Raw genomic sequence first — 15,710 nt, 5'->3', positions numbered from 1 at the left:
ATATATTACAGTTTATATAATATACACTATAACATATAAGCACTAGTTTATATGATACGTGCTCTCTTTATCATATATACTATGTAACATGAATAGCACATATATCATACATGCTATATATTATTTATATGGTATAATATATACTATATATGCTATAATATATACTGTATATAATGTAATATATAATATATATGATATATTACACCATACAACACACACTATAATAGAGATACTACATGCTATATTGAGCATAATATATTATTAGTATAATAAATAATACACCATGTGTTACATAGATTTGTATAATATAGATACTATACTATTATAATATTATATACTATGTAATATATGCACTTTATTTAATAAGGTATGGTATGTAAATGTATGCTGTATTTAAGCAACTTTTATCTGTATAATATACCATACCCACTATATATGCTATTTACTATGTAATATGTCATGTACAATATAGTAAAAATGAAAGTTTCTTGTGAACTGAAAAGCTCCAATTAATAGGAGATGTTATTAATTAGTTCCATCGGGGTGTAAATGACTGATATGGTTTATTTTATTTTTTTGTTTATAATTTTTTAATGACTGACATGGCTTAAAGTGTGACCCAGACTCAGAACATTTCACATTTCACCACTGGCCCCCCACCCCCTCCAGCCCAAATATTTCTCTTGTGTCTTTACTGTTCAGTGAATGGCTCTATCCTCCTCCCAGGGTGCTCACCAAAGAGCCAGGAGTCACCGTTGCTCCCTTTCCCTTCCTCCCACTTGCACACCCTGCCACCCAGTCCTCCGACTGCCTCTGCTCGTTCTGTCTGCTCTACCTCCAAAGTGGGGCCCAGATCCACCCACCACTGCCCCAGTTCAGGGCCGCATTGTCACCAGCCTAGACAACTCCAGTAGCCTCTTAGCCATTCTTTCCTGCTCCCTCCCTTGCCTCTTCATGATCTACCCTTCACATGGTAGCCTCACTGGTCCTTCAAGGGAGTAAATCCAATCACGATACTCCTCAGTTGAAAATGCTTGATTGCCTTTTCCATCACGTTTAGGATAAAACCCAAACTCTTTGCCCTGTAGGCCCTAGCTCCTGCCATTTGGCTTTGTCTGGTATTACTCCCTTGACCTACTTTGCTCACTCTACTCCTGCACATCGATGACTGTCCAACTCTCAAATATATTGTGATAGATCCCACCTCAGGGCCTTTGCACTTGCTGCTCCCATTACCTAGAATGCCCTTTGCCCAGATATCCACATGGCCCACTCTGTCACTTCACTCAGGACTCTACTCAAATGTCACTTTAACATTTCCTGACCACCCTCTAGCATATCATGCCTGTCCCCTCACTGTATACTATCTGGCTCTCTCTATATAGAATCTACATCTATATAATCTACATCTATATAGCAGCCACATCTACAAAGTGGATATAAAGTATCCCAAAGTGTGTGTGTGTGTGTGTGTGTGTGTGTGTGTGTGTGTGTGTGTGTATCTAGTACATCTTACATCCTCCACATGAGAGAAAGGCTCCATAACACTCCTGTGTGAGTTTTAAATCTTTTCATGGAAAAGTGTTTGGATAGTGAGAAATTCCACAGCTGCACGTTCTGGAGGATTGCTATGTGCCAGGCATGTGCTGAGAAGCTTATTTCTTTATTTATTTTTCATTCTATCTCATGTGGCCCTCACCATCACAACAATGACTTGATGTCCGTATTATTTCAGGAGGGGAAGTCAGCTCAGAATCAATTTTATTGACATCAGCAATAATAGTAATAAGGGTTATTATATGAGTGAATGGAAGTACAACAGGTGGCCTGTTCTGAAGCTATTCTGTGTTGTATGTGAACACAAAGCATTTGGTTTTCAAGAGCAGATTGAATGGACAGTCAGGCAGTCTGGGGAGGTAAGACATCCAGTTGTTCATTCCTAGAAGAATCCTTAAAGAGGGTCAAACTTGGAGGCACCAGGGTTTATTTTATTAGGGAAGGCGGCCTTTCCTCACCTCCCTATCCACAGATCCACGGCCCGAGGAATCTGAGAAATGGCTCCCTTAGTCCTTAGGCACAATCTGTTTCCATCGGGCGACAAGCATGGCTGGCATACGGGGTCTGTACCTTTCACTGCGTCGGTGATAAACCTTGAGCCAAATCAGAGTTACTGGCCTTGTGTTCTGTCGTCTGGGACCTCCCGACTTCATGTGGTGCACTCACACCCACATGCCCTTTTATTTATGACTTTTATTGAGTCTTCTGTGAAGTCATAAATTGACCAACCCTCCAGCTGGTTCGAGCCCTCATCAGGAAGCTGTCATCAAAGTGAATCACATTCTCAGTGGCTGTTCCTTCCCCAAAGGTTCATTGCAAAGGCTGGGATGTTTCCTGCCACTTGCTTGAATATCTGTCAGCTCCTGGCAGCCCAGACTTGCTAAGCCAAGGTTCTTCTTTTTTTTTTTTCCATTAAACAAAAAAAAAGTGAAATAAAAGGTGAAGAAGAGGTGTCTGTATTTGGTCAGGGGTTCTCTCATGTCAGTATAACATTCTGGAAAAGCTTCAATTTCTGGAGCAATGTAGTAGGTGAAGTTGACATACTTTTATTTCTGGCCCAGAAATATTCTGAATAATTCTTGTACCAGGGACTTGGGACAAGGCAGAGATCGACATATTCCTGGGGGGATCTGGGAACCAGCAACTTAAATAGAAAGTGAGATTGGGCCTTGGACTTGGGATGGATCTGAGTGGAAGTGATTTCCCTAAAAGCAAAAGGTGCTAGAGAGTCCACGACAGCTCCTCAGACACCTGTCAGGCCCTGTGTTGAGGGTACCACATGCATTATCTCATCGATCTCTCAACAATCCTCGGTTAAGCCCCCATTTTACAGAAATGGAGACTCACAGAAGTTATAGGACTATTCAACTCACTCTCGGTCACATGGATAGTAAGTGGTAGGGCCAGCATTTGAACCCAGGTCTTATCTTAACTTTATCAAAATTCATCCATTTCAATGTACAGCTCAGTGATTTTTAGTAAATTTTACAATGTGTGCAACCATTACTACAATCCAGTTTTAGAAGATCCCTTTGTGCTCATTTGAATGCAATCTGCATTTTCATCTGTAGCTCCAGGCAACCCACTAATCTTCAGTATGTCTCTGTGAATTGACTTTTTTCTGGACATTTTATACAAATGGAATCATATAATATGTGGTCTTTTCATCTGGCTTCTTTTATTTATCCAGCGGTACGTCCATGTGGTTCCAAGTATTAGTAGCTCATTCATTTTTAACACCGAATAGTATTCTACTGGATGGGTATACTGCATTTGTTTATCTGCTTACCAACTGATAGACATTTGGATTATTCCCATTTCCTGGCTGTTATGAATGATTCTGCTATGACCATTCACATGCATGTTTTTGTGTGGCTGTATGCCTTCATTTAAAAAAAACATTTTTTTTGATGGTTATTTCTGAGAAAGAGAGACAGAGCACAAGAGGGGGAGGGGCAGAGAGAGAGGGAGACACAGATCTGAAGCAGGCTCCAGGCTCTGAGCTGTCAGCGCAAAGCCCAATACGGGGCTGGAACCCATGAACTGCCAGATGGTGACCTGAGCTGAAGTCAGATGCTTAACCGACGGTGCCACCCAGGTGTCCCTGCCTTCATTTTTTTAAAGGTAGATTCCTAAGAGTAGCATTGCTGAGTTTAATGGTTTATGTTTAACTTTACAGAAAAACTACCAAGTTGGTTGTTTTTTAATGTTTATTTATTTATTTTTGAGACACACAGAGAGAGAGAACTCACACACAAGCAGGGGAGGGGCAGAGAGAGGGAGACACAGAATCCGAAGCAAGCTCCAGGCTCTGAGCTGTCAGCACAGAGTCCGATGTGAGACTCAAACCCACAAACCGTGACATCATGACCTGAGCTGAACTCAAACGCCCAACTGACTGAGCCACCCAGGCACCCCCAAGCTATTTTTATTTAAAGTTGTTTTTTTTTAAAGTTTGGTGTGCCTAGGTGACTCTTGGTTTTGGTTTCGGTTATGATCTTATGGTTTGTGGGATTAAGCCCCACATTGGGCTCTGTGCTGACAGCGTAGAGCCTGCTTTGGACTCTCTCCTCTCTCTTCCCTCTCCCCATTCATGCTCTCTCTCTTTCTCTCTTAAATAAATAAGCATTAAAAAAAAGGTCCAATAATTTTTTTTTTTTTAAACGTAGGCTCCATGCCCAATGTGGGACTTGAACACACACTGGGTCAAGTGTCACACCCTTGTGCCTGGGTGGCTCAGTCATTTAAGGGTCTGACTTCAGCTCAGGTCATGGTTTCACGGGTTCGTGAGTTCAAGCCCAGCAGGGGGTTTGCAGCTGTCGCTTCAGATCCTCTGTCCACCCACCCCTCAGCCCCTCCCTCCCTCTCAAAAATAAATAAAAATATTTAAAAAAAGGAGAAAAGAATCACATGCTCCACAGACAGCCAGCCAGGTACCCCCAAACTGTTTTTGAAATCACTGTGTCATTTTACACTGAAATCAGGTCCTGTGATGTTGAAGTTCATGTTCCTAATCACTGTGTTATATACACGCCTCACATTACTCCATGCCATTTATAATCGATTAATTTCAACAACCATTGCTTGATGTCTGTTCTATGCTGGACCTTGTACTAGAAGGTAGGAATAGAGGGGTCAAAGACAGGACTTTTTCCTGCCTTCTGTGGTATATTGGATTATTAATCACAATTCTTTTATCATATGACCTTGCAGTACACTAGGTGAGTGGAGTGGATTTCCCTACTCAAGGACTTGAGCTGTTGGGAAAGGCAGTCTCCTGTGTGTGGTCATTTGGCCCCAGCTTGGCCTTATGAGTGGGTTTGAGGCTGGAACGTTTCCTTACTGCGAGAGTCAGGGTTCTCACAGTCTATGCTGGGCTTAGGGCCTTGTGAAGAAAGATCTTTCTCTGTTCCCAGATTGATATGTAGTCTTGTTCTCCTTAAGCACGTGAGCCACTGGCTCTCATGCACGCCCACGGCTTTCTGTATTTCAGACCCCAGTGGGAAGGTTTGGGTTCCTTCCGCTGCAGCATGAAATGGAGGTAAGTGCTGTGTTGGTGTGGAACGGATCCACTGGCCATGGCGGACTGACACATTGCACAGGCCTGGCGCTTGTGCACTAGCTCTCCTTTCTTGCTGCAAGTAAATGCTGGACCATGCTGAGCCTTGTATGCGTGCAGTCTGTTTTCAGCAAACCATGCACTGGCCTCTCCCTTGGGTGCACTTCTCTGCCTTTGAACTTTAGTTGCACTCATGTTTATATTCTATCCTACAACACAGTCTGACTACTCAGTGAAATGGTGAAATACTGGTTTTGGCTATGTGACCTGCTGTGGCCAATGGCACTTTAGCAGATATGATGCAAACAGACACCTCAAATGTGCCTGTGTGTTTTGCTCACCTTCTTGCACTCTTATGACCCACCATAGAAAAGCATACCCTGGGTAGCTGCTGTTCCTTCGGCCTGAGGCTCTGAACAAACATATGTGGAGCTGACCTGATTCAGCTCGCAGTTTAAAGTTACGTGCAGGTCACCTGTCTCTCCTTTTCCTTGAGAAGGAAAAAGGTATTGGGTCATGTCGATTCCAGGGCTGGCCATTGGGTGGCGCTGTCAACCTAGGACAGCTTGGTTGCTGTGCTGGTTATAAATACCAGCCCTTCCATAATCTACACATAATCTGTACTTCTGGGGCTGGAAATTTGCACGCTATGTGTCCTATGCTTCTCTGACAGCTGGCTTCCTTTTGGGGTGCACTGGCTGGAAATCAGAGGGTGGAAAAGGAGGGAAATTTCTGTAGTTGTAGCCACAGGAGAGGTGGATTAGTTCCAGACTCCAACATCCAAGGCAGAGACAGCACTTTTTGTGCAGTGCTAGCCCTGGAGAAGGTGGCCCCCCTTTGAAAACTCCAGAAGAGATTCCTCAGTATCTCCAACACTACACTGGGTGCAGGCTCACAGATCCAACCTGTTTTTATTTTTTCTTCCAAAAAAATTTTTTTTTCTTTTACAGTAGGCTCCACACTCAGCATGGAGACCAATGTGGGGCTTGAATGCATGAACCTGAGATCAAGACCTGAGCTGAGATCAAGGGTCAGACACTTAACCAACTGAGCCACCCAGGCACCCAGCATTAACAGCTTCTGATGTCTGATTATCATCCTTCTTCTTTCTGCTTATCAAACCCTCCCTTTCTAATTGTTTTCCCATCCACCCCCAAACCTTTGTAATCAATTCTTTTGTTTGGAACACCTAGAGTGGTTTCTGCTTTGCTGATATTGCTTTCTGAAGCACAAGCATAGGAAACCATTGATCTTGAGTTGGGTGGAAGGAGGGGAATGATGAGAAACTGTCCACTTCTGTGTATGAGAAAAACATTGGCCAACCTTAATTCTACAGTCCAAGGAGGGCTTCCAAATTATATTCGTGAATTCTTTTTCTTCTTACTGTTTTATATCATGATGCATTGAACAAAGATAGTCCACGATTGAATACCGCTAATCGATACTATGCCCTCTCTTGTGACTTTTCTTTCTCGTTTGTCCTGAAGATAGGCTGAAATGAGCCAGTGATACACTGAGTTAGTTTAATTGAACATCATTCCTGGAACTTTGCTTCTTTCTCTTCTGCCTTGACCTCCCACAGGAATTTAGTGACTCCAAGAGGCAGGCTAGCTAAGTGCGAAGCTACTCTGCTCACAAAATGGTGATCTTCCTACCTTTAGTTCTCCAGCCTGCCCCAGCTTACCTCTTTCTCAGAATCCATGTGGTCCCTTTTATTGAAGCCCATCAGGGTCCAGTTTTACAGACGATGTCAGGAGGAGTGATTGGGACTGGAGGAAAAGGTACCCAGGCACAGTTGCGAAAACGTCTCCTGAGGTCTGCAACAGCCCCCAAGGTCTCTGTTGATTACTTTAAGCAAGGCTCTTCAGTTTCTCTGTGGGGAACTTCTCTCTAAGTGACTACAATCAGGTTAGGCAGGTGACTGAGGAAACAAGGCTGAACAATGGGTTTTCCATTCAAGTTAGTTCATATCAGCAAGAAGCCCTAAATCTGGGTTTTTTTCAGCCTCACTTGGAGATGAAGGAAAGAGTTTAGTCACCCTGCTGTGGAAAAAATAGGCCACTATTGTCAAAAGAAGGGACCTGTCCTAGATTTGAGAGATGCATGTTGTCCTGGATGGTTTCTAGGTCTCAGTGGGATGGCCTGTTGATATCAGCTCCCCCCTGTACCTAAGAAGGATATGTACGTGAAGGTGAATTCTTTGTGGAGCCAGACACCCGGGATCTGATATCTGAAGCTGTCGGCATCATGTCAGCTTATCTACTTTTCCCAACTCCCCACTAGAGAAATCCTGTTTCCTTTCAAGCGTACGTCATGCTGATTTCATTTCAGTCACACAACCAGCCTGGTCCTTATCACACTGGTTCAGAAGCATCTGTAGAAGGACTCCTTCCTGGAACCAGGCAATCAGCGTTCAAGTGCCAGCTGGACCTCACCAGAGTCATGTGCCTTTGGGAAAGTTGTCCTACCTCTGAGAACCTCAGTTACTCCACCTGCAAGATGGGGGTGGTGCGAAAGTCTGTACTACTTACCTCGCAGAGTTGTGGTGACTGTCAGAGTGGATGATGTAATGTCAGTGTAGGGAAAAATGTAGTCCTCAGCTGTCTGGGTTTGTGCCTGTTCTCTCACACATCAGAAATTGCGTCAGCACTCAAGATACAGGTGACATTTTATGTACCACTATTCATTTGTAACTCCTGACCATTTGGTTGACGCTTGGATATCAGCTGGCTTGTTAATATCCTGACCGAAGTCTCATCCGTTCGTATGACAAAGATCTTCCATGTTCTAAGCTACTGCTTCTCAAACTTTTCATGTACATGAGTCACCAGAGATATTGTTAAAATGCAGATTCTGATTCAGTGGGTCTGAGGGGGAGGGGCAGAGATATTGCATTTCCCACAGACTGCTGGGTGATACCCACACTGCTGGTGTAAAGATCACATTTGGAGTAGCAAGAGTCTGAGAAATGTCTCTCCTTTGCACTCGCTTGATGTGATGCCACACCTGTATTTACCTGTTTCAAGTTCAAATCCACCTTCTACAGTCTTGAATAAGCTAACACCTCAACAGAAATCATACAGAAATTACGGTAACCACAAGTACCCCAGCTGTAGGGAAGAAACAATAATGTCTGCCTAAGGACCGAAACTTGGTAGTGAAGGGTTTGTGGTGCACCAATGGCTGTAAGCTGCCTGGCACTAAGGGAAGCTCTTGTGTTGGTCAGAGCAGAGTTGGCCATTTCCCTTGTCCCTTTATGAGCAAAAGCTTGAGTGCCTGCACATTTTTGCCTTCCTGGATGTTGCCGACCCCCAATACATGTCCAATGAGCTAAAAGGGTTTTGAGTGAGTAGGAAATTAAGCAGTCTTCCCCCTCCGCCAGTTGGAGGTCTGTCTATTGCTCCAAACCTCAGAAAAATCAATGATACCTTCATCAGAACCTCTTCTCCCCCACACTGTTTCATTTCTTTCCACATATAGCCAAACTGGCCACACAACAGTGAACATCCACCCCTCTTGTCCTGTAAGTTCAGATTTATAAGGGCAGGGCAGAGAGATGCCTCAGGCTCTGGCAGTTGGTATTTCCTGTAGCCCTGAAATAACCACTTTTATGCTCATGGCCCATATTGAAATACAAATCTCCCGCTATTCATTTAGAGGACACAAGTGGCACCCATCAATTTTGCACACTTGCACCTGTGCTTCCCCCGTCCCCCAGAGCAATGGTCTTCCACAGTGACCGAGTCCTTTTGACATGAATAAGTCTAGTGTCAAAGCATGGTGTGGCTCAAAAAACCCATGCACCAAAAGATATAAAATATTTTATTGTGTTTTTACATTATGAAGCACTGGGGAGTGTAAGAATCTTTCTTCCTTTGATCTTTTTTTTGCTTTCCTCTCCTCTTTTCTCCCTCCCTCCCTTCCTTCTTTTCACCTATATCTACCTTTCTGTGTAACATCTATGTGTTGGAGATTAGAAGAATAACCAGAAAGAGAGAAGGGGGAAAAAGGATTCAAATAAGGGAAAATGGAAGGTAAATAGATTTCATAATTTTTGAAGGTTATGAGTGTCAAGATTTCAGGCTTTTTTTTTTTCAAAAATTTTTTTAACGTTTTATTTATTTTTGAGACAGAGACAGAGCATGAACGGGGGAGGGGCAGAGAGAGGGGGAGACACAGAATGGAAGCAGGCTCCAGGCTCTGAGCCATCAGCCCAGAGCCGGACGCGGGGCTCGAACTCACGGACCGCGAGATCGTGACCTGGCTGAAGTCGGACGCTCAACCGACTGAGCCACCCAGACGCCCCATGATTTCAGGCTTTTCTTTTGCTCCCCACAAAACAAGCAAGCAGGCAAATAAAGAAACCCTGCAGGGACTGACACAAGATGAACAAAGTTTTAGAAGCTTTTCCTCAGAAAAAAAAGCCATGCTGATTTACAAGCAGAGTATCTGTTGCGAGGATTTGGAAGGAGATGAAAATGTATCATTAGCCATCTAGACGTTTGTCAAAACAACTGAATTCTATGAAGTGGAAAGGATGCACGAAAGAACCAATATTAGGGAAGGAAGTTTGAAATGGGCTCTATTGTGTCAGAATTTTTCTACAAAGACAGGGAAGCTTTCAACTGTGTGGGACAAAGGCTTTCACTAAATGAGAAACCAACAGACCTTGTAGAGGGGTGTTTAATTTCACGTTGAAGGTCACTTGGCTTTGTCAACTCCCGACGTGTGGTCAAACCTGCTTCTGCTCAAACATGTCAGTATTTTTCTTCAGCATCCTCCCTGGGTCCCGGGGCATATGTCTACTTTAGGGATTTAGTGCCCACCTCTTGGATATGGGGAGAGGTGCACGACACCTTGATCTACAGTCCTGCCATGACTGTTTACAGATGGGAGAGGTAATTCCCCCAAAAGAGAAAGGGGTGCTGTTATCAGAAGAATGAGGAATGGATGCTCTCATCTGAAAACAACAAATACTTCCTGTACTTGGGAGGTGATACTTGATACCAATTTTGCATTCAGCCTCTGTTGATGGCACAGGTTCCCAGATGACTCTGGGCCTGACTTCCCATGCTGTGCCTTTGTCCTACTGAAGCATTACATCCCAGTAGCAATGAGTGCTTCTAATGCTCAGATCTTGGTTCCTAAATAGCATTGTCCACAAAAAGTTACCAGAGCTCCTTGGAGAAATGGATGATCGTAGGGTCATGGCAGGAAAGGTGCGAGATATACCTGAAACATCTTTTGTTCATCAGAAAATATGGAGTGCTAAAAAAAAATGATGGAGGCATGTCACAATAATCCAGGAGCCAGCCCAAAGCCAGATCCCACCGGCCAAATCTGGGATAATCTGAGCATCAAAATCACTAATGGTAGTTATGGAGTGTATATAACACATGGGATTAAAGAAGAATCCACGACTTCATGTTGATGTTAAGAAAGAAAAAGATGAGGGAGGGAGAGGGGAAAGTGCTGAAGGACATCAGGTAATGAATGTAGAAGAAATGACGAGTTTACCAACTCACATTTTGCAACCACCCTGGAAATACTCGATTCAGGTAGGAATCAGCAACCTAGGCAGAAACCATTAGGTGAATTATTCTGGAGAAGAGTATAATACCAGTCTCAAGATATCTCCCCACGGATTACTGATTAATTCACAGTAAAGGCACCCTGGGAATGGAGAACTGTGCGGGCACCACCTTAGCTGAGTCATCAAACTTATCATTGTGTGCCTCCTGATATGAGCACTGAGCATGTCACAGAAATACCTATGCGGTATTCTTGCCCAAATTATCACCATGAGGAGACAATCCAGTAAATCCAAGTTGAGGGGCATTGTGCAAAACAACTGGCTTGGACTTCTCAAAAATATTAATGTCCTAAAAATAAGCAAGCAAACAAACAAACACATTTGAGAGCTGTTCTAGATGAAAGGAGAATAAAAGGGAAAGCACAATGAAATGTGATATGCGAACTTTGATTGGGTCCTGGCCTGCCCCCCACCCCCCAAAAAATCCCACTCTAAAGGGCATTACAGGGACAATTGGGAAAATTTGAATATGGACGGATTATTAGATAATAGTATTACATTGATAGTAGATCTCCAGAGTGTGGTGATTAAGCTATAATTTTATAGCTCAACGTCCTTACTCTTAGGAAATACATGACAAGCTCTGTAGGATTGAACTACCTGCAGTTTACTCTCAAATGGTTCAGCACTATATATATATATATACACACATATATATATATATATATATACATATATATATGTGTGTATATATATATGTATATATATATGTATATGTATATGTATATATATATGTATATGTATATGTATATATATGTATATATATATGTATATATATGTATATATATATGTATATATATATGTATATGTATATGTATATGTATATGTATATGTATATATATGTATATATATATGTATATATATATATGGCAAAATGTTAACAACTCATCACATCTAAATTTTGGATGTATGTTTTCTTCTTGTTGGACCTTTCTTACAACTCTATCATAGATATGAAGCTTTTTTTTAAAAAAAAGGTATTTTTAAAAATATTTATTTTGAGAGAGAGGGAGAGACAGAGCGTGAGCAGGGGAGGGGCAGAGAAAGAGGGAGACAGAGAATCCGAAGAAGGCTCCATGCTCTGAGCTGTTAGCACAGAGCCCAAAATGGGGCTCGGACCCACAAACGGTGAGATCATAACCTGAGTCCAAGTCAGACGCTTAACTGACTGAGCCACCCAGGTGCCCTCATAAATGTGAAGTTTTTAAATGTTAAAAGTTGGGTAAGAGTGCATCTGTGGGGTCCCAGTCTTGGCAAGGATGTTGGGTTCACTCTCAGCCTTCTGGGCCCTCCTCTTTGTCTGCACAGCACAACACTGGTGACAGTTGCTTTTTCAGATTTTCACGGTAAAAGGTGTTGGCATCCTCGGCCATTGACCAAACCGTGTTCCAAGGATGTATTTCCAAGTCCAGCTGGAGAGAGAAATGGACATATCGGGAAGATGGGTCTTGAAATGGCTGGCAGTAAATTTATGGGCTTGTGCCCTAAGGGCTGTCTTCAGGGCTTGCCAAGTGAGCTCTCTGAATAGTGAAGATTAGTCCCAGAATTGCAAGTCAATTTATGTCAGTTAAGTGGGGACCCCAGAAACCTCAAAAGAAAAAACTGACAGATTTGACCATATACCAATTAAAATTTCTGAGGCATTAGGCAGGGTGAACTCTAAATAATGAGAACTCATGGCAGAGTTACTATCCCTAATACTCATAGTTACTGCCAGCTGATTTAAAATAAACACAGCCCAATAGGAAATTAGGCAAGAGGAGGTAAACAGGTAAGTCACAATGCAGGATGTGCAAATGACCAATAAAAATCTGAAGCTATATGCAACTTTCCTGTGTTTAAAGATTTTTCATTTGACTTTTAAATGAAATACAATTATATATTCATCAGATTGGAAAAAGTTATTAAAACAGTTGATGTTATCTACAGTGGGAAAGGAAATAATGTTTTATATACTGCTGGTGTGACAGTAAATCACAACATTTTTAGGAAAGGCATTTCCTGTTAAAATTTTAATTTTTTTTAATGTTTATTTATTTTGGAGACAGAGAGAGACAGAGCATGAACGGGGGAGGGTCAGAGAGAGGGACACACAGAATCTGAAACAGGCTCCAGGCTCTGAGCTGTCAGCACAGAGCCCAACGCAGGGCTCGAACTCCTGGACCACGAGATCATGACCCGAGCCGAAGTCAGATGCTTAACCGACTGAGCCACCCAGGCACCCCTCTGTTAAAATTTTAAAAAGAGCACATGCTTTGATACAGAAGTTACACTTTGAGGAATCCATACTATAAGGAACAAAGGCATCGGTAGCTAAGGATATGTGTTAGTAGCTAAGGATATGTTGTATATGAGTTCTCCTAATAGCTCTAGAAGGCAACAATAGGACCAACCTGAATTGGAGACCACCTGAATGTCTTTTAACAGAGGAATGGTTGATGAATGAATGGCTCATTCATTTACTTGCTGTATATATTTTAAGCATCTACTATATGCTAGGCATAATTCTAGATACTGGGGATAGGGCAGTGAATAATACAGATTTTGTCCCTTTATCATGAAGCTTAGTGTGTGTGTGTGTGTGTGTGTGTGTGTAGCAAGGGAAAGACAATAAATAAGAGAAAAAATAAGGAAGATAATCTTAAATAGTGATACATGTTACAAACAAAATAAAAGGAGGATAATGAGTTAGAGAGTGCCTGGATGGGGGTCACATTTGAATAAGGTGTTCACGGATGCCTCTCTGAGGAGGTGATATTTGAACAGAGACCTGAATGATGGCAGGGAGCCAGGTCTGGGAACATCTTGATGAAAAGTGTGCCAGGCAGAGGGAATAGTAAATATAAATGGGCAGGAATAAGTGATCAAGGAGTAAAAAAGACCAGTGTGGCTGGAGCCTCGTGGGAGAGGAGGAGAGTGATATGATGTGAGATAAGAGAAGGTGGGGCGATCACATAGGGCTTTGAGGCCATGAAAGGAGTTTCATTTTCATTTTAGTACATGTAATAGGAGTTCAGATTTTAACACACAACACTCAAAATTATGTACCTGTATCTGTATAACTATTTTACCTTTATCTACCCATCTATATCTCTATGTATCTGTATCCGTCTATACCTGTAGCCATGGCTATAGCTATATCCACTTTACTGTCTAATGCTATTTAAATTCACTTATTGGAAAACTTGTGTTTTTGCAACAACTTGGCTATATATGTTTACTTATTTTATTTTATTTTTATTTTTTTTTAAAGTTTATTTATTTATTTTGAGAGAGAGACAGAAAGAGTGAGTGGGGGAGGTGCAGAGAGAGAGAGGGAGAGAGAAAATTCCAAGCAGGCTCCGCACTCTCAGTGCAGAGCCTGATGCGGGGCTCAAAGTCACAAACTGTGAGATCATGACCTGAGCCGAAACCAAGAGTTGAACGCTTAACCACCTGAGCCACCTAGGTGCCCCTACATTTACTTTTTAACTTGCAAGTTTTATGAAACCTGAAAATGCATCAAGTATTTCCAATGAAAATTTAACATCTGAATTGAGATGTGTTGCCTATGTAAAGTACACACTGGGTTAAGAAAAAATGAATATAAAATATCTCAATAATAATTATAAAATATTGATTACATGTTAAAATGATAATTAAAATAATTAATAATAATAATTAAAAATATACTTAACTTCTTATGTATCTTTTTAGAATAACAGCTTAATTGATATATAATTCATATACAATTCACCATTTGGAGTGTACAATCTGATTTTTAGTATATTCACAGTTGTGTAACCATCACTACAATCAATTCTAGAACAGTTCCATCCCTAAAATGAAACCCCCAAGCCCATTAATAATCGCTCATCATTGTCCCCAACCCTCCTGGCCCTAGGAGACCACTAACCCACTTTCTATCTTTATGGATTGGTCTTTTCTGGATGTGTCATATAAATGGCATCATATAATATGTAGTCTTGTGTGTGGTTTCTTTCACTTAACATAATGTTTTCAAGGTTCATCTGCATTGTAGCATGGATCAGTACTCCATTCCTTTTTGTTGTGGAATAATATTCTATTATGTACTACAGTTTGTTGATGGACATTTGGTTTGTTTTCACTTTTTGGCTCTAGTGAATGATGCTGATAGAACATTTGTATACATGTTTTGTGTGGACCATGATTTGATTTCTCCTGGGTATATATGGAAGAGCGGAATTGCTGAGTTGCTTTTTTTTTTTTTTTTTTTTTACTTTATTGGTTGCAAGACAATTTAAAATTACAATTGTGGCTTGCATTATTTCTTTTGCACAGTGCTGGTCTAACCACATCAGATTTCCTCAGGAGACCCCATTCTGCTGAGTAAAGGGAAAATATTTAAATTTGCCAATTAGAAGTATCTGTCTCTTCCAGTTTCAAAAAGTTTTGTTTTTTTTTCTACGTAAAACAATCTTTTTCAGGTAAATATTCAGCTGGTTTAAAAATCCATTTCCCTTTTGGGACCGTTTCTCTTTCTTGTCCTACCTGCTTCCAAAGATGGTATTCCAGAGAGAGCTTGGGGAGAGGCCAGTGTTCCCACTTTCTCCTTGGGGTCTTCATTAGTGCTGGGAAGTATGGTTGATTTGGTCTTGGCCTGGGGATCTGGCAGGCTTGTCCATGAGGAGTGGTGGAAGAAGCCTCCAGGAGGAGAAGTGTCCGGCCTCTGCTTAACTCAGTCTGTCTCTCGCCATTTACCCTTAGCTCTGGTGCCTCCATGTTGACTCAGGGACAAGTCACGAGGTTTCTCCAGCCAACTCCCTGCCTACATGCCTCCCTTAGACCTTTCCAAACTCATGCAACTCTAGCACCATGCTAAAATGGAAAACTGTTCTAGGGGATGAGAATGTTCTCAAAATAATACACCTGAGAGGTCAGAAGCAAGTCTTCCTGTGCTGGTGATTCCCCAGAATTATCTGGACATTTCCATCTCTTCTTCCTTTCCATTCCAAGGAAGAAGCCAGGTGATTTCACTGG

The 15,710-nt window shown here is 41.9% G+C and overlaps 1 long non-coding RNA gene across 5 annotated transcripts in view; it reads left to right on the top strand.

Moving 5' to 3' along the window:
- The window catches only part of LOC106970553 (uncharacterized), a 238,579-nt gene that overhangs the window by 10,056 nt on the left and 212,813 nt on the right, over positions 1–15,710 (top strand). The gene's annotated exons all lie outside the window — the stretch shown is intronic.

The sequence above is a fragment of the Acinonyx jubatus genome, chromosome E3 (genome assembly GCF_027475565.1).
Source record: "Acinonyx jubatus isolate Ajub_Pintada_27869175 chromosome E3, VMU_Ajub_asm_v1.0, whole genome shotgun sequence".
NCBI classification, from domain to species: domain Eukaryota; kingdom Metazoa; phylum Chordata; class Mammalia; order Carnivora; family Felidae; genus Acinonyx; species Acinonyx jubatus.
The sequence above is the reverse complement of the archived record's forward strand: the minus strand, read 5'-3'. Positions and strand labels throughout refer to the sequence as shown.